A 25,013-nucleotide genomic window follows, 5' to 3' on the forward strand; every position below is an offset into this window, starting at 1 on the left:
TGAATGATTTGGATTTTTACAGTTATTGCGAGTTCTTCTCAGATACAGTACTTATCATACTTCTTTTCCCTACAAGTACAAGTGGATCTGTAAACATAGAAGCACGAGAGCAGCACGGGGGTGCAGTGGTAGCACTGCAGTCTCATGGCGCCGAGGTCCCAGGTTCGATCCCAGCTCTGGGTCACTATCCGTGTGGAGTTTGCACATTCTCCCCGTGTTTGCGTGGGTTTTGCCCCCGCAACCCAAAGATGTGCAAGGTAGGTGGATTGAACACGCTAAATTGCCCCTAATTGGAAAAAATGAATTGGGTATTCTAAATTTATAAAACCTAACAAAGAAGCACGAACACAGCTCAATAAATAAACCAAATTTCATGAGAAACTTCTGGTAGCATTGTAGTTTGAACATATTGAAATGTTATTTGTGACAAACAGTGCATGTCTAGTCATTTTAAGTAACTCAGAACAAATTAATTATTTACAAAAAAAACTTGTACTTATATCCTAAGGGTGTCTAAAAGGGCTTTACTGCCAATGGATTACTTCCACATCCACCTCAGCTTTCAGAGAAGGCCTTGGTTTAATGTCTCATCCAAAACAAGGCAACTTCTTGAATGCAAAACTTCCCCAGTTCTGCACTGAATCATCAGCCTAGATTATGGCCCAGATTGTGCAATGGTACAATACTTGTCATTTTCGATGCTGACAAGGTACACTTATCAGCAGAGATTTTCTCTCATCTGGTATATTTTCCAACATGGTGCTTCTACAAGACATTTGTGACATCCGGACAAGCTAATCAATCAGATTGATGAATCGTCGAGTGAAAGATACAGTCTAAACTCGGATGCACAAGTGAGGTTTAAATCAGGTATGGGATTTAAATCAGGTATAGAAAGCAAAACACAGGAAGAAAGATTGGATTGAGAGAAAGGAGACAAAATGTTAAAGTTAAGGAAAGTGAATTATGAAAAAAATCTCCAATACTATATAACTCTGAAGGATGAACAAGATCCCATGTTTGTAAAGTTAAATTCAGATTCAGAGAGGTTAACAGTAGTATGACAGAGCACATCATTACAAATTAGTTTATGCCCAAACGCACAACCCCAACTTTTTTTTTTAAACTGTATTTAACTGGTAACTAGTAGGCAAGTATAACAATTTTGTACCATTGCATGGATTTCAAAGCTGAGGCCATCATTAAGGTACCAGCATTATGCAACATGTGAAGAAGCAAGGTTACTCAGACAGCAACTTCTGAAATGCCATGTTTAATTGCACACGGACACTCGCAGAAGTTATTGTCTAAATTAGGCCATAATATGCAGCGACAACACTGGCATCCACCTGACAATTTTGAAAAATGAAAAATGCCCTGTTCACAAAAAACAGCATAAATCCAACCTAGCTAATTACTACCCAATCAGTCTACTCTTGATCATCAGTAAAGTAATGAATGGAAGGAGTCATCAACAGTGCCGTCAAACAGCATTTGCTCAGCAATAACTTGCTCCTGGATGCTCTGTTAGGGTTCCGCTAGGGCCGCCCAGCTCCTGACCTCATTATAGCCTTGGGACAAAAGATGGACAAAAGAGCTGAACTGGCATCAAGGCAGCATTTAACCTACTGTGACATCAAGGAGCCGTAACAAAACTAGTTTCAATGGGAATCAGGGGGTAAACTTGCCACTGGCTGGAGTCAAACCTAGCATGAAAGAAGATAGTTATTATTGTTGGAGAGCAACCATCTCAGTTCCAGGACATAATTTCAGTTCCTCAGGGTAGTGTCCTACGGTCAACCATCTTCAACTGTTTCATCAATGAACTTTCTACCATCTCAAGGTCAGAGGTGTGCATAATTGCTGACGATTGCACAATGTTCATCACCATTCGCAATTCCTCAGGTACTAAAGCAGTCCATGTCCATGTGTAGTAAGACCTGGACAATATCGAGGCTTGGGTTGATCAGCGGCAAGCACCATTCGCGTCACAGCCATGCAAGGCAATGACCACCTCGAACAAGAGAGAATCGAACCAATGCCCCTTGACAGTCATTATCATTGCCATCCCTGAATCTCCCATTTTCAACATCCTGGGATTAATATTGACCAGACACTGAGCTGGATCAACCAAGAGCAAGTCAGACGTTGGGAATTCGATAATGGGCAACTTCCTTCCCGACTCCTCAAAGCCTGACCACCATCTAAAAAGGCACAAGTCAGGAGTGTGATGGAATACTCTTCACTTGCTTTTCTGCAATCAATATGCTGTCAAAATGTTTATAATTCTACAGTATTGTTCATGCACCAGCGTCAACTTAAGCTGCTGAGTTAATCTTTCACTTAGTTATAGGAGGCCATATCCCTCTTGCTTAGATAAAATTACTTACATTTAACTCCTCTGACCACATGTGCTGTGTTATCAGAAATGCATAATTAGAATAGAAACTCTATATTATTTCAAATCGACTTGAATATAAATAAATAGCAATGTGTGGTATGTTAGCTCCAATGCCCCTTGGTCAAAATTGCTAACCTATCACTTGAGGCACTTCCTATTCATTTTAGCCATCTTGTAAATCTTAAAATGGTGAACATTCACTTGATTGCGTAACTATCAAAATATAAAACGATGTACTGGAAAAAAAAAAAATCAACATTTTAGTAAAATTCCTCGAAAGTTTTGAAACATTGATTATAAAACACTTGATTACATACATTTAAAGTATATTTAAAAAATTATAGAAATTTGTGACATTCAAATATACTTACTGCAACAATCAAAAATGACTCCCATATTGTTAGCATGTTTAATCTCAATTATAAACAGCTGTCCTCGCGGATTGATAAAAACTCAGCAATATCCAAGAGAAACAATGGCCTTCTTTGACAATTTGGAAGCCAGAGAAGGCCAATTGAGTGGACAGAAATAATGGATTTATAATAAAATAGAGATTCATTTAATTTCTCAAATATTGAGAGAGAAGACAGGGTTAAATTAATTCATAAAAGTATTATTTTCTTACCAACTACTACCCCAGTATATCAGTATAAATTTGGCCAAGACTTCCCGAAAGTACTATGGACCAACAACAAGAGTTGGAATCATATTTTGCTGATGCTACAGCTCTCAGCCATGAGAAAACATTCTAAAGATACTACCAAAGTAAAATAAACAAGAAAAGCTTCACACCAAGAGCAACACAGCCTCTGCACCTAGTAACATAACAGTCGTGAAACCATCCCCTACTGGGGTCTACTTCGGATTACGAAGGATCACGTCCATCCAGGACATTAATTGATCATCTAAGTTCATAGAATTCCTACAGTGCAGAAGGAGGCCATTCGGCCCATCAAGTCTGCACCGACCCTCTGAAAGAGCATCCTACCGAGGCCACTGCCCTGCTCTATCCTCGTAACCTGGACATCCTTGGACACTAAGGGACAATTTAGCATGGCCAGTGCACCTAACCTGCACATCTTTGTGACTGTGCACCAGTGAATGAAGCTTATACAACTGGAGTTTCATAGGCCATTCGCACTCATGGAACATGGTATTTACAGCAATGTCCCTCACTAATATCCCTCATTCTTCTGCACTGTAATGAAGTTCATCTTAAGGACCACATGACTTCAGTCAACAATGACAGACTTTACTTACACAGTACTTTCACCCTCTTGAAATCAGTCACTGCAGGCTCTGCCTCATGTACTGTATGCACAAGATAAAATGTAACTCTCATTTCAGGGATTTCAGTCAGGTGGCAAGCTCACAATTTTTTTTAAATATACATTTAGAGTACCCAATTTATTTTTTCCAATTAAGGGGCAATTTAGCATGGCCAATCCACCTACCCTGCACATCTTTGGGTTGTGGGGGTGAAACACACGCAAACACGAGGAGAATGTGCAAACTCCACACAGATAGTGACCCAGAGCCGGGATCGAACCTGGGACCTCGGCGCCATGAGGCAGCAATGCTAACCACTGCGCCACCGTGCTGCCCTTACAAACTCACAATCAACATCAATTCTCAGTGGTGCCAACATATCACCAACATAACAATCCGGCTTAAACGATCCATTGAATGTTACAATTTTTAGTGTGATCTGTCTGCAAGGGAACAAACAGATTTGCATCAATTTGGACCGATACAACATTCACTATCGACATGCAGAAGATTCTTTTTTTAAATAAACATTTTATTGAATTATCAAATAGAAACAGTAATATGCATATAGCCAAAAAAATACACACAATATAACTTTCATAAACAACCAAGTAAAATAAGAAACAAACAACCAAAACAAAAGTAGGAGGGCAGTTAAAGAGTGCAATGGAACCAGGAGCCCCTATTATTAACCTATCCCCCCTAACTCTGTACCGTGTCCAGATCCTTAAACAAAGAAATTAATGGCCACCATCTCTGGTAGAACCTTCGCCACTAAGCCTCTGATGATACACTAGACTTTTTCTAGATGCAAAGCCAATATCAAATCTTCCATCCAGGCAGATGCGTTGGGTGGTGAGGGAGAACTTCAGTTGAGTAATATTCGCCTCCTGGCTATTGAGGGAGCAAAGGCAATAACATCCACCATCGCTCCAGAGTAGAAAGACGGGAAGTCCGAAAACCCCAAATATTGCAAACAGAAGGCAAGGTTCTAGGGTTGCCTGCAGAATCTTGGATGTTGTGTCGAAAAAGGAGGCAGTTTCCAGCAAGCTTAGGACAAGACTAAAACTCGTACGTATGGTTAGCTGGTATAAGTGAACGGCGGTCACACTTGTTTTCCATGTCTTGAAAGAATCCACTCACTTGCCTTTGTCCAATGTGTCCCATGTAGCACTTTGAACTGAACCAAACTCAGTCTGGCACAGGATGAAGTAGAGTTTACCCTGTAAAGGACTTGTTCCATGTATGCATACTCAACACTATTGTAAGAGGTAGGGAAGTGATAAATTGGAGGTGTAATAAGACTACTTTTTCCAACATTCTTTGTGAATTCCCCAAATGTGTACCTAACAATCATCACTTGCAACGCAGTGATGTGATATTACTCAAAGTAAAAGTTCATTTTCAGCAAAAACAGCAGTTTAAAATGTTTTAAAGTAAAATGTTGCCACTGCAGTAATTTTCTATTTTCCAGAAATGTTAATAGGCACATTGAGAGTAACTTCCTCTGCCCATGTCAGAATAGAAGGTTGCCAATGCAAGGAGTTCTTTAAAAAAATTATCTTAGTCGTTACTGTGGTGGCTGATGAGAGCAATCCATGGCCTACTATTTATGACATGATCTCTGACTTGAAACATGTCAGCAGAATAGCGAACAGCTCTAGTACTTCTGTGGTGAAGCAGTCTAGACAAGTGTCTGTTCAGTTATCAACTGAACACATCTGTTTGGAAAACAAGTCTGCATCCTGTTGGAAAGAGAATCAAGTTCATTCCTCTACTTTCATGTTAGTACAAGAATTAAGCTAAAGCATCCAAGAACACAGATTTACGGTTTTGGGAAAGAGATGCAAGAGGAATGGGAGGAGGAGCTTTTTTCCACGCAGTAAATGGTAATGATCTGGAACTCACTGCCCATGTGGGTGGTGGGAAAGAAAACAGTTGATGATTTGAAAAAGGGTTTGGGTGGGCATATGAAAGGAAATAAACTTACAGGACTGAGGATAGAGAGTGGGAGAGCCGGACTGACTAAATTGCTCCACAGAGAGCAAGTACGGACTCAATGTACCGAATGGTCAGCTCCTGTGCTGTAATCGACTCTGACTCATTTAGTTGATACAGTAGCTCACAGTAACTCACAGATGCCAGTCTTCAGCCAATTCGGTTCCCTTCATGATAAGCTCATGGGAACACTTCTTCCTCGCCTACCATATCCAAATCTGCCATAATCTTGTACACTGCTATCAAATCTCCCCTCAATCTCTTTTTACTCCAAGGAAAACAAACCAAACTTTTCCAACCTAACCTCTTAAATGAAATAGCCATCCCTAGAACTATTAGAGTAAATATTTTCTACAACCTCTCAAGGACCTTGCACATCTTTCTTAACGTGTAGTGACCGGACCTGGATGCAATACTCTAGCTGGGGCCTAACTAGAGCTTTATAAAGATTCAGCATAACTTCCTTGCCTGTATACCCATTGCCTCTATTTATGAATCTGAAAATACCATGCTTTGCTAACCACTCACTAAACATGTCCTGCCACCTTCGAAGATCAATGCACTTGCACTGCCAGCTCCCTTGGTTCCTGGATACTCTGTAGAATTGTGTCATACAGTCTACATTGCCTTTCCTTATCCCTTCTGCCAAAGTGCATCACTTCACACTTTTCTGTCCAGTAATTCCTCGCTTAAAGTTGCAGTTGCGATCCTGAAAAGTCCAATTTTAAATGAGACAACATTAAGTGAATCAGATTTTCCATACTAATTAATGTAAAAGCTTTTTTTATGTTCTCATCGAATTTACAGTGCAGGAGGCCATTCGGCCCATCGAGTCTGAAAAGAGCAACCTATCTAAGCCCACACCTCCACCCTACACCCATTACTCAGCAACCCCACCTAACTTTTGGACACGACGCGGCAATTATTGCATCACCAATCCACCTATCCCGCACATCTTTGGAATGTGGTAGGAAACCGGAGAATCCGGAGGAAACCCACACAGACACGGGGAGAACGTGCAGACTCTGCACAGACAGTGGCCCAAGCCAGGAAACAAACCCGGGTCCCTGGTGCTGTGAAGCAACAGTGCAAAGCACAGTGCCACCATGCTGTAGGACATTTCTTGTCAAAGAAATTTGCTCAAAGTTAGCCCTCCAAATTTAATAATGTACATTGCTAAATTATTATATTCAAAAACAAAGCAGCTTCTATATTTAAAAGTTAACTTTTTCTACAAGCATTAACCTCCGATTGGCTGCCTCTTTTGCTCTCCTCTCCCGCTTCCCCGCCCTCTGCCTCACCGTCAATTGTGCTCTAACCCACCTGATCCCAGCCTTTGCCGACATTCCCATTGGCTGCCTCTCCTCTCATCAACCCTCCTATTCATGATCCTTCCGCTGGCCCCATTCTCACTAGCCGACCCTCCAGAAGCTTCCCAGAAGTGTGCCAGTTAGGGGATAGTGAGATGTCCAAGTTAAGCAGAGCAGAGAAAGGCCTACAAGCCAAAAATAAGCTGCGGGTAGCAGACGTTCAATGGGAGGGGCTCAGGTGAAGCCTTGGAGATTCGAGGCTCAGGAGAAGCCTAGGCAATCCAAAGATGCAGCAGAATATTGGGTGATTCTAAGCTGGGCGTTGTTGGGCCACGGTACACTTTGGAGCAGTAGTATTCTGCTTGGTGTAGTCAAAGAGCTGAAGTTGTGATTGGGATGTGCAGACTCAGAAATCCAAAGGAACAAGACTGAAACCCTGAAAGGTGCGCCGTCAGCGAGGTTGTCACAGTTGGAGAGACTTTTGGAGGATTTCAAGATGAAATCTTCAAAAGGTGAAGACTGAAAAACCTCTTGTGGGAGCCAGAATTTCAATGAGATTGGTGGATTTTGTTCACTGACGTCTGGGCGAGTTGCTGAGAAATCCATTGAATCGCTTTGTCCCATCTGCCATTTATTATGCAAGGTGGTGTTCGACCACAGATAGCCTGTTAATTCACAAGCACCTCATTAACCCTGAAGGGGCAGCACGGTAGCATTGTGGATAGCACAATTGCTTCACAGCTCCAGGGTCCCAGGTTCGATTCCGGCTTGGGTCACTGTCTGTGCGGAGTCTGCACATCCTCCCAGTGTGCGCGTGGGTTTCCTCCGGGTGCTCCGGTTTCCTCCCACAGTTCAAAGATGTGCAGGTTAGGTGGATTGGCCATGATAAATTGCCCTTAGTGTCCAAAATTGCCCTTAGTGTTGGGTGGGGTTACTGGGTTATGGGGATAGGGTGGAGGTGTGGATCTTGGGTAGGGTGCTCTTTCCAAGAGCCGGTACAGACTCGATGGGCCGAATGGCCTCCTTCTGCACTGTAAATTCTATGATAACCTATGATATGTAAGAATTTGAGATGGATATTGTAAACTTTTGACTTTGCATCGTCACGTTTATTTTTGTTTGTTCAAAATCTGTGGAATTGTGCGGCTTTATTCTCTTAACTAGTGTCTTGAGTCTCAAACTTTGTCTACTTTAAACAAAAGGTGACAGGTCCTGAATAATACCAGAGGGTCTGGTCCAGGATCATAACATTAGACGACATCCACTGCATTCCCTGCATCAACCTTCTCTGTTACTTCATCAAAATATTCAATTAGCCTTTGAATGATCTTTAAATTTTTAGCTCTCCTGTCATTGTTAGAAATTTAAGTCGTAGTCAGTGAACAGAACTCTGTGCATGCGCTCAAGCATGCATTGCACAACCTTTGCTTTCCACAACACAAAAGTACAAATGGGCAATATAAACCGATCCTAAATTGGATTATTCAACGGTACATGACAGAAACTACACCATTTGCATTGAGCCTAAACATAAAACAAGATGGGAGTGTGGTCTGTTATCAGAAGCACACAATTCAAAATAAATATGTATTGTTTTATTTCCTAACATTGCACACTTCCAGCTTCCAATCATTCCAGTGTTTATTATGACAACATAACAAGACAACTAAAGAAATGGTACTTGTTAGTGCTATGACATTAGGGTGATTTGACATCATGCATAGACAGGGAGGATACCAATATTCTGGTTGCTCAGGATTTATGCCCTGATGAAGGATTTTGCGAAACACATTAACCTCTCTCTTTCTGAAGTTGACTGGCTTGCATTATATTCCAGTTATTTTCTACATTTAGTTCATGGGCAACCAGGGAGCGGTAACAAGTGCTGGCCTAACCAGCAACACCCAAATTCTATGAATGAATTCCAAACACTCCCACCAGGTGACCCTGACATCAATCGTGATTCGAGAGGTTGGTCATGAAGCACATCAACTCCATACTCCCAGAATGCCTAGATCCACTGCAATTCTCATATCGCCACAACCGTCCACAGCAGACACCATCTCCCTGGCCCTACACTCATCCCTAGAGCATCTTGACAACAAGGACTGCTGCATCAGACTCCTATTTATTGACTACAGCTCCGCCTTCAACCCCATAATCCCAGACAAGCATGAAAAGAAAATTGCTTGTCACAAGTAGGCTTCAAATGAAGTTACTGTGAAAAGCCCCTAGTCGCCACATTCCGACGCCTGTTCAGGGAGGTTGTTACTGGAATTGAACCGTGCTGCTGGCCTGCCTTGGTCTGCTTCAAAAGCCAGCTATTTAGCCCAGTGTGCTAAACCAGCCCCTAGCTCCATATCATAGTTCCAAAACATAGTATTATGGGCCAGAGTTTAGAAAACTCCGAAGTATATCATGTAGTTCACCTGACCCACAACTTTTAATAGATTTTGGTTATGGAGAGTATAAGGACCCACTTTATAGGTGTGATGCAACAGAGATCTAAAGTATTTTTAAAACAAAACAATGTTCATTCTATGAATCCAGTTAACGTTTTATAAACACACAGTAAACAGTTTAATCAACTACCAACACATAAATAATCCCCACAGATACAATACTATATAGGTAATCCTTGATAACTTTCCAAACAACATCCATAAGTTAAACCCTCTCTAAATAAAGACAGCAGGCTTACATTCGCTACAGAAACAGGTATTACTTTGAAATCATCAATGAGCTGAAGATATTCTTTAGCTTGCAGAAAGATCAATACACACATATGCTTGGTTCACATGCAGTTCTCCAACTGAAAGCGAAACTTCAGGGTCCCAGGTTTGATTCCCGGCATGGTTAACTGTCTGTGCGGAGTCTGCACGTTCTCCCAGTGTCTGCGTGGGATTCCTCCGGGTGCTCCGGTTTCCTCCCACAGTCCAAAAGGTGTGCAGGTTAGGTGGATTGGCCATGCTAAATTGCCCTTAGTGTCCAAAAGAGGTTAGGTAGGGTTACTGGGTTACAGGGATAAAGAGGGATAGGGTGGAGGCGTGGGGCTTGAGTAGGGTGCTCTTTCCAAGGGTCGGTGCAGACTCGATGGGCCGAATAGTCTCCTTCTGCATTGTAAATTCTATGAAATCTATAAACACAGAGCCAAAACCAGCTTTCAGCACAAACCAAAAGTAAAACGCAGAGCAGAGCCCAGCTCCACCCACACACTGACATCATTGCAGCTATTTGATAACCCATTTCTTAAAGGCACTCTCACATGACACTAGGACTTGGCTCCTCACTCTGCAACTGACTCTCGACTTTTTGACCCACAGACCACAATCAGTAAGAATAAACAACACCTCCATGACGGTCCTCAATACTGGTGCCCCACAAGACTGCGTACCTAGCCCCCTTCTGTAATCCCAGTACACACACAACTGCGTGGCAAAATTTGGTTCCAACTCCATCTACAGGTTTGCTGACGACACGGCCATAGTGGGGCGGATCCCAAATAACGAGGAGTCAGAATACAGGAGGGAGATAGAGAACCTAGTGGAGTGGTGCAACGACAACAATCTATCCCTCAATGCCAGCAAATCTAAAGAGCTGGTCATTGACTTCAGAAAGCAAAGTACTGTACACAGACCTGTCTGCATCAATGGGGCCAAGGTGGAGATGGTTAATAGCTTAAAATTCCTAGGGTGCACATCACCGAAGTGGTCCTGGTCCACCCACGTCGATGCTACCACTAATTAAACACAACAGCACCTATACTTACTCAGCAAAACTTAGGGAATTCGGCATGTCCACACTGACTCTTACCAACTTTTACAGAAAGCATCCTATCTGGCTGCATCACAGCCTGGTATGGTACCTGCTCGGCCCAAGACCGCAAGAAACTACAGACTCGTGAACACAGCCCAGTCCATCATATCTGCGGTCCTCTAATTCTGGCCTCTTGGGGCATCCCTGAATTTAATTGCTCCACCATTGGTGGCTGTTTCTTCAGCTGTGTCAGCCTCAAGCTTTGGAACATCCTCCCGATACCTTCCACCTTGCTGTCCTCCTCTAAAGCAGTCTTTTTCAAACATTTTTCCAGCAACCTGTCGACCTTCCGCGACACACCATTTTTGCCTACCTTTATTGCGACAATTGAGCCTGCTTGGTCCTCATGATCTCACTTGGTTTTTAATTCAATTTTATATTTTGGCTAAGGACTTAAGCTGACGATTTAAGTTCTTGATTTTTTTTTTCAAACGATGCAGCAATAAGAAGCCAGGAGGGGACATGAGAAGTCTTTGGCAGGTAGGATCAAGGATAACCCTAAAGCTTTCTATAGATATGTCAGGAATAAAAGAATGACTGGGGTAAGAGTAGGGTCAGTTAAGGACAGCAGTGGGAAGTTGTGCTTGGTGTCCGAGGAGATAGGAGAGGTGCTAAATGAATATTTTGCGTCAGTATTCACACAGGAAAAAGACAATGTTGTCGAGGAGACTACTGAGATTCAGGCTACTAGACTAGAAGGGCTTGAGGTTCATCAGGAGGCGTTAACAATTCTGGAAAGGGTGAAAATAGATAAGTCCCCTGGGCCGGATGGGATTTATCCTAGGATTCTCTGGGAAGCGAGGGAGGAGATTGCTGAGCCTTTGGCTTTGATCTTTAAGTCATCTTTGTCAACAGGAATAGTGCCAGAAGACTGGAGGATAGCAAATGGTGTCCCCTTGTTCAAGAAGGGGAGTAGAGACAACCCCGGTAACTATAGACCAGTGAGCCTTACTTCTGTTGTGGGCAAAATCTTGGAAAGGTTTATAAGAGATAGGGTGTATAATCATCTGGAAAGGAATAATTTGATTAGACATAGTCAGCACGGTTTTGTGAAGGGTAGGTCGTGCCTCACAAACCTTACTGAGTTCTTTGAGAAGGTGACCAAACAGGTGGATGAGAGTAAAGCAGTTGATGTGGTGTATATGGATTTCAGTAATGCATTTGACAAGATTCCCCACAGTAGGCTACTGCAGAAAATACGGAAGCATGGGATTCAGGGAGATTTAGCAGTTTGGATCAGAAATTGCCTAGCTGGATTCCAGTTACTAGTGGTGTACCACAAGGATCTGTTTTGGGGCCACTGCTGTTTGTCATTTTTATAAATGACCTGGAGGAGGGTGTAGAAGGATGGGTGAGTAAATTTGCAGACGACACTAAAGTCGGTGGTGTTGTCGACAGTGCGGAAGGATGTAGCAGGTTACAGAGGGACATAGATAAGCTGCAGTGCTGGGCTGAGAGGTGGCAAATGGAATTTAATGCAGAAAAGTGTGAGGTGATTCATTTTGGAAGGAATAACAGGAAGACTGAGTACTGGGCTAATGGTAAGATTCTTGGCAGTGTGGATGAGCAGAGATATCTCGGTGTCCATGTACATAGATCCCTGAAAGTTGCCACTCAGGTTGAGAGGGTTGTTAAGAAGGCATACGGTGTGTTAGCTTTTATTGGTAGAGGGATTGAGTTTCGGAGCCATGAGGTCATGCTGCAGCTGTACAAAACTCTGGTGCGGCCGCATTTGGAGTATTGCGTGCAATTCTGGTCGCCGCATTACAGGAAGGATGTGGAAGCATTGGAAAGGGTGCAGAGGAGATTTACCAGAATGTTGCCTGGTATGGAGGGAAGATCTTATGAGGAAAGGCTGAGGGACTTGAGGCTGTTTTCGTTTGAGAGAAGGTTAAGAGGAGACTTAATAGAGGCATACAAGATGATCAGAGGATTGGATCGGGTAGACAGTGAGAGCCTTCTTCCTCGGATGGTGATGTCTAGCACGAGGGGACATAGCTTTAAATTGAGGGGAGATAGATATAGGACAGATGTCAGAGGTAGGTTCTTTACTCAGAGAGTAGTAAGGGTGTGGAATGCCCTGCCTGCAACAGTAGTGGACTCGCCAACACTAAGGGTATTCAAATGGTCATTGGATAGACATATGGACGATAAGGGAATAGAGTAGATGGGCATACGAGTGGTTTCACAGGTCACCGCAACATCGAGGGCCGAAGGGCCTGTACTGCACTGTAATGTTCTATGTTCTAAGTGGTTTGCCCTCACACTCGCCATGCCTTTGAAGTTTTGAGGATTTTAAATTTTAACATGCCAGTACTTCTCTGCATATAACACACATGGGCTTTGCATCCTGACTTAACAAATTAACAAAGCCATTACTCAAGAAATCATCTTTACACTGCTTTCTTCCCGATTTCAGTTTCTTCCTAGTAGGCTGTTCACAAAGAGGCACTGGAGCTCAGAATACAGTTCACACCAGCATTGCTTTATCCTGCTGTGGACTCTCCTTTGCAGCTCCCTCCAGCAGATTCACTTTTGAGATCCTGGCCTGTTTGTGTCTCTGGCTCTCTCGTCCTTATAACAAAATGACCCATTTTCATTTCTTCACAGTCTTGTTGCCTTGTTTGCTCGCAGCTAGAAAATGGAGGAATCTCCGTCATGATTTTACGTCAAAAGCACGAACGTGCAGGGCACGTGACATCAGTGTAACTGCTGGGCGCAAGACCTGCTCTCTGCCACCACTTCTGGCAGGAAGACTGCATCATTAGCATTTAAAACCCAGTCAAGACCAGCATTTTTTTTTTCAGGTTTTTATTCTGTTTTTATTAGCAGTGGAAAAAATTACAACCTTAGAAGGAACCAAAATTGGACACAATGATTGCACCTCAGAAACTTGGCGCTTCTTTTTTGAAACTGTGAAAAAGAGTTAATTGGGCCGATGAAAGAATGAACAACACAATGCTATAGGTATTCAACAGTTCAGCTGCATTCTTCAAACTCAGGTTTCTATGAAGATTCTAGCTTTATTATCTCAAATGTACAGCTGGTGAATGTCTAAAATTTATCTTGTTTCTAGGACTCTGCATCTGGTCCAATTTTCCAAATCCATCTCTGCCCGCGCCATTTCTGTCCTTTATTCATCATGTAACTGACCCCCAATTACCCTCGCCCAAACTGTGCTTTCTTTAAAGCCTACATCCCAATCTATTTTGATAATTCGATCTTCCAAACGTGTTCCATTATTACATCTCATGCACTGTTCAGCATCAGTATGTGTGTAATATTCTGCAAAACAGAATCCGCATGACGTTTTCTTGATTTTGTCCACATCACTGCTTTTTGACAAGAGTTCATAGATCTGTTCCTCGGTAGTGCAAAATAATAGATTCCCAACATTGAGAGTGCAGCCGTATCTCAGTAATTTCTCTTGCTCATGTCAGCTTCCCTTAAGTTCTGGTCTCAATATTGTCTCAGCTGTATGTCAGAGTTACTGCTGAGGGCATTCAGCGCCATAGACATGGCGGAGGAGAAGAGAGCCTGGCGCTCAGCACCGGAGCAAGGAAATCACCTGCACGTGACCAGAAGCCCTCGTGGCCAGCATTCTCAACTTCAAAAGCCTGTCGCGGCTGGCATTCTTAAAAAATGTCCGTGGCCATTGGCCGCTTTGCCTGCGATCGGGAATGCCACGACCAATCGCTCTGCGACCCACCTACAGGTCACGACCCACAGTTTGAGAAACCCTTCTCTCAAGCACTACTTGAAAATTATTTGGCCAAGCTCTTGGTGATTAGACCTAACATCGCCTTAGGTCGCTCCTGGGAAGTGCCTTTGGACACTTCATTACTTTGAAGGACCTACATAAACAGTTGCTGTAGTAAAGTGCCCCAAGATGCTTCGCAGAAGCAATAGCAGATAAAATATGGTCAAGTCAAATGGAGATAGAAGGCTGAAGGATCAAAAGCTTGACCAAGGAGGACATTTGAAAAGAGAGAAAGAGAGAGAGAGAGAGAGATTTGATGTGTTGCAGGACTGGGGGCCCATATTTTATTCAAATGTAAACATCCTGGAAACAACTTTAAGCGGCCTTGCTCCTGGAGAACAAAATTGTACAGCACAGAATATTCAAGATTCCAGAGGGATATTCAGTGAATTTATTTTTAAAGTACACTGCACGAGGGAATGTTCATCTGAAATTGTATGGTACAATGTTGCTGTAGTGTAGAAGGAGCAAACTTGTACTCTAATTGACCATGGACTCCTTAACGGTACAGCGTAGAGGTAATTTTATTCTGCATCTAATACATACTGTAAGCAACATACAAGCGTTTGATGGAAATCAGAGGGATCATTACTTCTAAGCTATACTGCTTACGGCATTTGACCAAGGAGTCCTGACATCAACTCTGGGCAGCAAAGTGTTCCTTTCTCAACAGATGGCTTCAGATTTGAGGAGTACAAAATCATATCCGCAAAAGAATAGGAAGTCGCCACAGAATGAATTCAAGAAGCCAGAAATAATTCAAATATCTACCTGCATGTATGCAGCATATCGTTAAGATTACACTGTACAATGATGAATATTCAAGAATCCAGAGGCCTGATGTCATTACAAGTATTAGTTGCATCTTGTTCAGCAGAACTGAAACAAAATGCAGAGCACCCCAGGAATTTAGAATGCCATTCACTCAAAAGCCAAAATATTAAACAAATCAATATTCCAATAGGGACAAAGATTGTTACTTTACAGTAATAGGAGGTTCTTGATGTGGCAGATTTGATCAGAACCCAAAAATGACCACAATATCTACCATTAGAAAAGTGGAAAACATTCACAAAAACTATTAGAGGCTATAGCAGTTAAAGAGAAAGCCTTTTTTTAATATTTAGAATACTCATTTTATAGGAAAGTTTGTAATTTATGAAAATAAGATTGGATTTATTTAAAACAAATTTCAATTTTCATTCAGCATGCAGACCCATAATTCAGGGTCCTCCCCTCCTAAGTTGATCAGTGACACCAAAAGCAAGTTTCCTCATTCATCCAAACACATCTCCAAAGAAAATGAAAGGCACTACAACTGGGGACAAGGCTGAGTGAGAAGGTGCTTGGCCCCAGGAAACCATGCTGCTTTGTGGGTCTATTTTGATAGACTAATGAAGGTGACACTGAGTGCCCCAGTGCTGAAGATGTCCATTTAAGAGCACGTTCAACAGAAGAAACTAATATATGCTCCAATCAGACAAAAATATATGTTAAGATAAGCAAAGTCCTAACAAAACCCAAATAATTTGACCAACTAAACGATGTCAGTGTTTATTAGACATAGTTGATACTCTGCATTTCCAGGCAGTGGCATGGTTTCCTTGGGTTGACAAGTCCCCGAGTGATTCATGGGCACAACCCACTGATCCTATGAAGTTACTCTGGAAGAATGGGAGACACTTGTCATCAATTACTTTAGTTAAACAGCCACCATGGAGGGAGACCAGATTCAAGAGTCTGTTTGACATTTGTTCAAAATACAGAATCCTAATTTGTCAATAAAATAAATTACGTTTCCTGAGCTGCCCTTCCCCTTTAAATAAGAATTCAAACAGGAATGATAAACAGACAGCACTCAAAATTCAATGAAAAAGTGGAGAGGAGGGATTGGGAAAAATATAAATAAAATTAAAGATTAATTAGCAAAGTAAAAAGAATTGCAGTCAAATTGCAGAAAATGTCAACAGTAAAAAAGTAATACTTTTCAGATAATGGGCGAACAAAAATATTGAACATCTAAAATGGTTGCAAGGTACTAGGAGTTGGGCAAATGGCAGAACCATTGAACAGTCACTTTCCATCAGTCTAACTCAGGATTAGTCAAGGATCATATTTCAGGATGGTGAATGCTGATACAGTAATGACAGGAATAGTTGTAAAAGATGCTCTTGATGGAACTTTTCTTCCCCTTTTCCCAACCAATACAGCTCTGCATATGCAGACCTATGAAATATCTAAGATACTAATTATTTTTCACTGCAGAGAGGAGGGAGTGGAGTAAATCTGAGATGTAGATGTTTGTTAAGCAAAGATATTAAGGGATGTGGGCCAAGCCCATATGGTAGATGGAGTTAGGCCGCAGGTCAGCCATGATCTCATTAAATGGCAGGACAGCTCAGGGTACTGAATGGCCTATTCCTGTTTGTTCTGTGATTTGCATGCCCCTAAAGAATTTTCAGCCCAAATAATGCCAACCTTCCTCAGTGCTATATTCATAGTCATAAAGGTCTAGAGCACAGAGTTTTTTGAGGAAGTGATGAAGATGATGGATGAGGGTAGGGCAGTGGATGTTGTCAATATGGACTTCAGTAAGGCCTTTGACAAGGTCCTTCATGGCAGACTGGTACAGAAGGTGAAGTCGCATGGGATCAGAGATGAGCTGGCAGATGGATACAGAACTGGCTCGGTCATAGAAGTCAGAGGGTAGCAGTGGAAGGGTGCCTTTCTGAATAGAGGGCTGTGACTAGTGGTGTTCCTCAGGGATCAGTACATATATGGAGATAAAGGTTTGGTGGAAAATGTAACTGATTTGATTAGTAAGTTTACGGATGACAGAAAGGTTGGTGGAACTGCGGATAGCTATGAGGACCGTCAGAGGATACAGCAGGATATAGATCGGTTGGAGACTTGGGTGGAGAGATGGCAGATGGAGTTTAATCCGGACAAATGTGAGGGAATGCATTTTGGGAGGTCTAATTCAGATGGGAAATGTTAGGAAAATGGCAGAACCCTCAAGAGTATTGACAGGCAGAGGGATCTGGGAGTACAGGTACACAGGTCACTGAAAGTGACAACGCAAGTGGAGAAGGTAGTCAAGAAAGCATAAGGCATGCTTGCCTTCACCAGCCAGAACACAGAGTTTAAAAATTGGCAAGTCATGATGCAGCTTGAAAGAACCTGGTTAGGCTTTGGAGAGGGTACAGAAAAGATTTACCAGGATATTGCTTGGTATGGAGAGCATTAGCTATGAGGAGAGGTTGAATAAACTTGGTTTGTTCTCACTGGAACAACGGAAGTTGAGGGGAGACCTGAGAGAAGTCTACAAGATTATGAGGGCCATGGACAGAGTGGATAGTCAGACACTTTTTTCCAGGGTGGAAGAGTCAATTACTAGGGGGCATAGGTTTAAGGTGCGAGGTTATACAGAGGGTGTTGGGAGCCTGGAACTCGCTGCCGAGGGAGATAGTGGAAGCAGATACGATAGTGACTTTTAAGGGGCGTCTTGACAAATACATGAATAGGATGGGAATAGAGGGATATGGTCTCACAATAGAATGTTTCAAAAATATTTCAAACAAAGGCAGTCTGATTGAGATAGGGGTATGGGATTTAAGTTCAGACGGGCAGCATGGTCGGTGCAGGCTTGGAGGGCCGAAGGGCCTGTTCCTGTGCTGTAATTTTCTTTGTTCTTTGTTCGAAAAGGCCCTTCAGCCCCTCATGTTTGCACTGGTCAAAGATAACCACTTAACTATACTAATCCCATTTTCCAGCACTTGGCCCATATCCTTGTATGCCTTGGCATTGCAAGTGCGCACCTAAATACTTCTTAAATGCTATGAGGGTCTCTGCTTCCACCACCCTTTCACGTAGTAAGTTCCAAACTCCCATCACCCTCTGGGTGAAAACTATTTTTCTCAGAACCTCTAAAGCTCCTGCCCTTTACCTTAAATCGATGCCTCCTGGTTATCGATCCCTCATCAAAGAGAAAATGTTTCTTCCTATCTATCTATGCCCTTCATGTTCCCCTTCAGTCTCCTCAGCTCCAAGGAAGCCAACCCTAGTCTATCCAATCTCCCTCTCTCAAGCCCGGGCAACATCCTGGTAAACTCCTCTGCAGCCTTTCCAGTGCTATCACAACCTTCCAATAATGTGGATTCCAGAAATACACACAACACTCTAGCTGTAGCCTAAACAATGTTTTATACAGTTCCAGCAAAACCTCCTTGCTCTTAAGACTCTATGCCTCGGCTAATAAAGTACAGTAAGAAGTCTTACAACGCCAGGTTAAAGTCCAACAGGTTTGTTTCAAACACTAGCTTTCGGAGCACTGCTCCTTCCTCAGGTGAATGAGGTATGCTCCAGAAACATATATACAGACAAATTCAAAGATGCAAGACAATGCTTAGAATGAGAGTATTTGCAGTTAATTAAGTGTTTACATATCCAGAGATAGGGGTTACCCTTGGTTAAAGAGGTGTTAATTGTCTGAAGCCAGGACAGTTGGTAGGATTTCGCAAGCCCAGGCCAGATGAATGTAATGCGACATGAATCCAAGGTCCCGGTTGAGGCCGTACTCATGTGTGCGGAGCTTGGCTATAAGTTTCTGCTCAGCGATTTTGCGTTGTCGTGCGTCCTAAAGGCCGCCTTGGAGAACGCTTACCCGGAGATCAGAGGCTGAATGCCCTTGACTGCTGATAGGTTCTCCGACTGGAAGGGAACATTCCTGCCTAGCGATTGTCGTGCGATGTCCGTTCCTCCGTTGTCGCAGCATCTGCAGGGTCCCGCCAATATACCACGCTTCGGGAAATTCAATAAAGTTGGTCAGACATGACCTCCCCTTAACAAAACAATGCTGACTTTTTTTGATTTATCCCTGCCTTTCCAAATGCAGATTAATTCGGTCTCTCAGAATTGCTTCCAATAGTTTCCCCACTGCTAATGTTAGACTGTCTGGCCGGTAGTTTCCTGGTTTATCCCTTCCTTGCTTCTTGAATAATGGTACCACATTGGCTATCCTCCAGATCTCCGGCACCCGTCCAATGCCAGAGAGAAATTGAAAATTATTGCCAATGTTCCTGCCATTTCCTCCCTTGCCTCACTCAACAGCCTGGGATACATTTCATCTGGTCCGGGAGATTTATCTAATTTTAAGCATGCCAGACCACTCAGAACCTGTGGGGTTGAGGTTAAAATTAGATCAGCTATGATCTTATTAAATGGTGGAGCAGGCTCAAGGGGCTGAATGGCTTACTCCTACTCCGTATGTTTGTATTTAGGCTGCCTTCTTCTATCTCCTCCATCAGGGTAAGTTTCATCAGCTCAGTGGTTTTTCTTATTCTTTCTTACGTTTGCAAATTTCACCCTGCCATATTTAATAGACAGCAAGGGAGCCAATGCCAGGATTCGCCCAAATGAACAGTTTAGTAAAAAGTGATGCTTTCATTTAATTTCTAAGAATGAAGGTAGGACTGCCACACTTCTATATAAACCAAAGACATTTTGGTGGGAGTATCAATGCTATGAAGTCGGCATCTCCAAATCTTGCCATAATTTTAAAATGGGGATCAGTTGCTTGGACTTGCATTTTTGAAATCGAATCGCACTTATACGGCACATTATCACATTGGAATGTCTCAAAAATATTTCAAACAAAGGCAATCTGATTGACAGTAACTGGCAGGTGATAGTGGTCAAATGTCACATCTGAAGAAACACATTCCCATCTGAAGGACTGGATGGAAGAGCCTTTACCTCCAACAATACAACACTCCCACAGTAGTGTACTGGAACATCAGCCTAGATTAGATCAAGTGTTGAGTGTGCAACCTTTTCACACCAACCTATCAACTGAGCTAAGTAGCCATGCAGTTCTGAAGGATCAAAATTGCTCCATTTTGTTTCTCAGCAGGTTCTTAGTCTCTGAAGACTACTCAAGCAAACTAGGAAGGGAATTGATGCTTGAGGGGAAGATGGAACGGCCTGAACAAAAAACTTTGAACAGTTGAATACTTCCTGTCTGATGTTCCAGTCTCACTTGGTTTCCCCATGTGTCTTCCTCAGAAAGGGTGAAGGGGGTTGAAGCAAATTAAGTGCTTTTCATCATAAACTGTGAACTTTTAAAATACATCAATGCAGTAATCAGCAACCAGAGCTGAACAGGAAGTCAATCCCCACCCTAGACCGGAATCGTCATCTGGTTTATGAGTTCAGCATTCCTTTGCCGAGTCCAAAATGTCAGCTCTCCTGCAAGGAAAGGATCAAGGTAAACAACAACTTCCATTTATTTTGCACTTTTATCGTAGCAAAACATCCCAACACTCACAGGAGCATTTGCTTGAAAGTCACAGGAGGAGACATTAGGATAGGTAACCAAAAGCTTTTAGTTTTAACAAGTATCTTAAAGGGGGAGGCTTAGGGAGGGAATTTCAATTCTCAGGGCCTGGGCAGCAGAAGGTACAGCTGCCAAAGATAAAACATTTAAAATAATGATGCACAAGAAACCAGAATTGAAGATTAAAGCTCTCAGAGGATTATAGCACTGAAGGAGATTACAGAGTGGAGGACATGGAGGGATCTGAAAATCCTGATGGTAAATCTACACACACTTAAGGTCAATATATCCTTCCTGAGGTGATGCCAATTAATATTTTAAAGATTTTTTATAAATTCAGGTTTATGAAGTTGAAACGTATTAGTCAATACTCTCCTGGCTGGCAACAATCAAGCCAAGAAGTAACAAACTCAGAAATGAGGTTTTCAGCAATAAATGAGTTGGGGCAGGCAAAGAACCAGAAATAGGTGCATGCAAAACATTAATATGCACAATGGCCAGGGGCAATTTTGAAATGTACATAAGAGTATAGCTCGCACTCACAATAAATCATTGTATTTTGGAGCAAAAGAAATTGAGGGGAGGAGATCTGATAGATGTATACAAGATTATGACTGTTTAGATAAGGTAGACAAAGAAAATCTCTCCCCATTGTTTAACAATCCACATCGCTTAAATATCTTGGAAAAGGTCTAGGAAAAGATACAGGGGAATGGGAATCTTTTGATGCACTAAGTGGAAATGACTGGAACTCACTGACTACAAGGTGGATGCACAGATAGAGTTTTTTCAAAAGAAAATTCAATGAGCATTTGAGGGAAATAAACTTATAGGGCTACATATAATGTGGAGGAATGGGACTGATTGAATTGCTCTACAAAGAGCCTGCATGGACTTGATGAACAAGTTGTCTCCTTGTATGCTGTAATGACACCATGTTCTACCGTCTCAGGGTGAGCATGTAGGAGATTGCTCATCTTCAAGAATTAACCCACCTCAGTCAGTCAGATGTACTGTTTTAACCAAAATGTCAAAACTGTGTGTGTTGAACACTTGCGAGAGCTTATGATTCATAACACACTTTGCCTTTAACTGCCAGACATGTAAATTCCAATTGTTTAATAGTTAAGTGAAGTAGACACAATACATTCCCCTAGTTAAAATGTTGAGTATTGGAAGTCTGATAACAATGAGCAGCAGACATGCAGCTTGACTCGATCATGTGTTGACCAGGAGACAATAATCTGGGTTTATTTAACTTTTAAAAAATATATATATTTTATTCAAATTTTTCAGCCAAACAAAATACAAAGGTTTTTCCCTTTTTACAACAATAAAACGATATAAATAAGTGACCGTTTTAAAAAAATAAATAAAATATAAACTAAATGGCAACTGCCATAACAAAAATAATAACTCTCCCAAATAATAAAATCAAACAGTCCAATATACATAGCCAAGTACAAATATCTATACAAAAACACCCGAGCCCACCCCCCCTTCCCCCCTGGGTTGCTGCTGTTACCTTCCCATTTCCTTTATCGTTCTGCAAGGTAGTTAATGAACGGTTGCCACCGCCTGGTGAACCCTTGAGCCAAACCCCTTAATACAAACTTTATCCGTTCTAGTTTTATAAACCCTGCCATGTCGTTTATCCAGGTCTCCACACCCGGGGGTTTGGCTTCCTTCCACATAAGCAATATCCTTCGCCGGGCTACTAGGGACGCAAAGACCAAAACATCAGACTCTCTCGCCTCCTGCACTCCCGGCTCTTCTGCAACCCCAAACATAGCCAACCCCCAGCTTGGCTCGACCCGGACCCCCACCACCTTTGAAAGCACATTCGCCACCCCCACCCAGAACCCCTGCAGTGCCGGGCATGACCAAAACATGTGGGTGTGGTTTGCTGGGCCTCTCGCGCATCTCCCACACCTATCCTCTACCCCAAAAAATTTACTGAGCCTTGCTCCGGTCATATGTGCCCTGTGCAAAACCTTGAATTGTATCAGGCTTAGCCTGGCGCACGAGGACGAAGAGTTTACCCTACGTAGGGCATCTGCCACAGCCCCTCTTCAATCTCTTCCCCCAGCTCTTCTTCCCATTTTCCCTTCAGCTCATCCACCATGATCTCCCCCTCGTCCCTCATTTCCCTGTATATATCCGGCACCCTACCATCCCCCACCCATGTCCCTGAGATCACTCTATCCTGAATCTCCTGCGTCGGGAGCTGCGGGAATTCCCTCACCTGTTGCCTCGCAAAAGCCCTCAGCTGCATGTACCGAAATGCATTCCCTTTGGGCAACCCATATTTTTCCGTCAGCGCTCCCAGACTCGCAAACGTCCCGTCTAAGAACAGATCTCTCAGTTGCACAATCCCAGCTCTCTGCCATGCTCCAAATCCCCCATCTATTCTCCCTGGGACAAACCTATGATTATTTCTTCTCGAAGGCTCCCGTCCTTCCCCTATGCCGGCTCCACTGCCCCCAAATTTTCAGTGTTGCCACCACCACTGGACTTGTGGTGTATTTCTTCGGGGAGAACGGCAACGGCGCCGTCGCCAGTGCTTGTAGGCTGGTTCCTTTGCAGGACGCCATCTCCAATCTCTTCCACGCCGCTCCCTCCCCTTCTCCCATCCACTTACACACCATTGAGATATTGGTGGCCCAGGAGTACTCACTTAAGCTCGGTAGTGCCAGCCCCCCCCCCCCATCCCATCCCTGCTACGCTGCAAAAACTCCCTCCTCACTCTCGGGGTCTTCCCAGCCCACACAAAACTCATGACACTTTTCTCGATTTTCTTGAAAAAAGTCTTCGTGACCATCATCGGGAGGCACTGAAACACAAAAAGGAACCTCGGGAGGACTACCATTTTGACCGCCTGCACCCTACCCACCAGTGACAGGGGCACCATGTCCCATCTCTTAAAATCCTCCTCCATCTGTTCCACCAATCGTGTTAGATTAAGCCTATGTAAGGTTCCCCAACTCCTGGCTATCTGAATCCCTAAGTTCCGGAAATCTCTTGTTACCTCCCTCAGCGGTAAATCATCTATTTCCCTGCTCTGCTCCCCCGGATGCACCACAAACAACTCACTCTTCCCCATATTCAATTTGTACCCCGAGAATTCCCCAAACTCCCTGAGTGTCTGCATTATCTCAGGCATACCCTCCACTGGGTCCGCAACATACAGCAATAAATCATCTGCATACAATGATACCCGGTGTTCTTCTCCTCCCCTGAGTACTCCCCTCCACTTCCTGGAGCCCCTCAGTGCTATGGCCAGGGGCTCAATTGCCAATGCAAACAGTAACGGAGACAGGGGACACCCCTGTCTCGTCCCTCTATAAAGACGGAAGTAGTCAGACCTCTGCCTGTTCGTGACCACACTTGCCACCGGGGCCCTATCTAGCAGCTGTACCCATCCAATAAACCCTTCTCCAAAACCAAATCTCCTCAACACTTCCCACAGATAGTCCCACTCCACTCTGTCGAATGCTTTCTCGGCGTCCATCGCCACCATTATCTCCGCCTCCCCCTCTGGTGGGGGCATCATCATCACCCCTAGCAGCCTCCATGTGTTCGTGTTCAGCTGTCTCCCCTTAACGAAACCCAGTTTGATCCTCGTGGACCGCCCCCGGGACACAGTCCTCAATCCTCGTCGCCATCACCTTGGCCAGGAGCTTAGCATCTACGTTTAAAAGGGAAATGGGCCTGTAGGACCCACACTGCAGCGGGTCTTTTTCCTTCTTCAAAAGTAGCGATAGCGTCGCCTCAGACATAGTCGGGGGCAACTTCCCCCTTTCCCTGGCCTCATTAAAGGTTCTCGTCAAAAGCGGGGCCAGTAGGCCCATATATTTCCTATAAAATTCCACCGGAAATCCATCCAGTCCCGGGGCCTTCCCCGCCTGCATGCTCCCAATCCCCTTTACGACCTCCTCCATCTCAATCTGTGCTCCCAGTCCCGCCCTCTCCTGCTCCTCCACCTTCGGGAATTCCAGCTGATCCAGGAAACACATCATTCCCTCCTTCCCTTCCGAGGGCTGAGCCTTATATAACCTCTCATAGAATGCCTTGAACACCCCGTTCATTCTCTCCGCTCCCCGTTCCATCTCTCCCTCCTCATCT

The 25,013-nt window shown here is 43.4% G+C and overlaps 1 protein-coding gene and 1 pseudogene across 6 annotated transcripts in view; both read right to left on the reverse strand.

Annotated features, from left to right (window-relative positions):
* arhgap17a (Rho GTPase activating protein 17a) overlaps nucleotides 1-25,013 on the reverse strand; it is a 169,255-nt gene that overhangs the window by 125,815 nt on the left and 18,427 nt on the right. The window lies entirely within an intron of this gene.
* On the reverse strand, nucleotides 13,821-14,313 carry LOC140394540 (nuclear cap-binding protein subunit 2 pseudogene; annotated as a pseudogene).

Source organism: Scyliorhinus torazame, chromosome 17 (genome assembly GCF_047496885.1).
Source record: "Scyliorhinus torazame isolate Kashiwa2021f chromosome 17, sScyTor2.1, whole genome shotgun sequence".
NCBI classification, from domain to species: domain Eukaryota; kingdom Metazoa; phylum Chordata; class Chondrichthyes; order Carcharhiniformes; family Scyliorhinidae; genus Scyliorhinus; species Scyliorhinus torazame.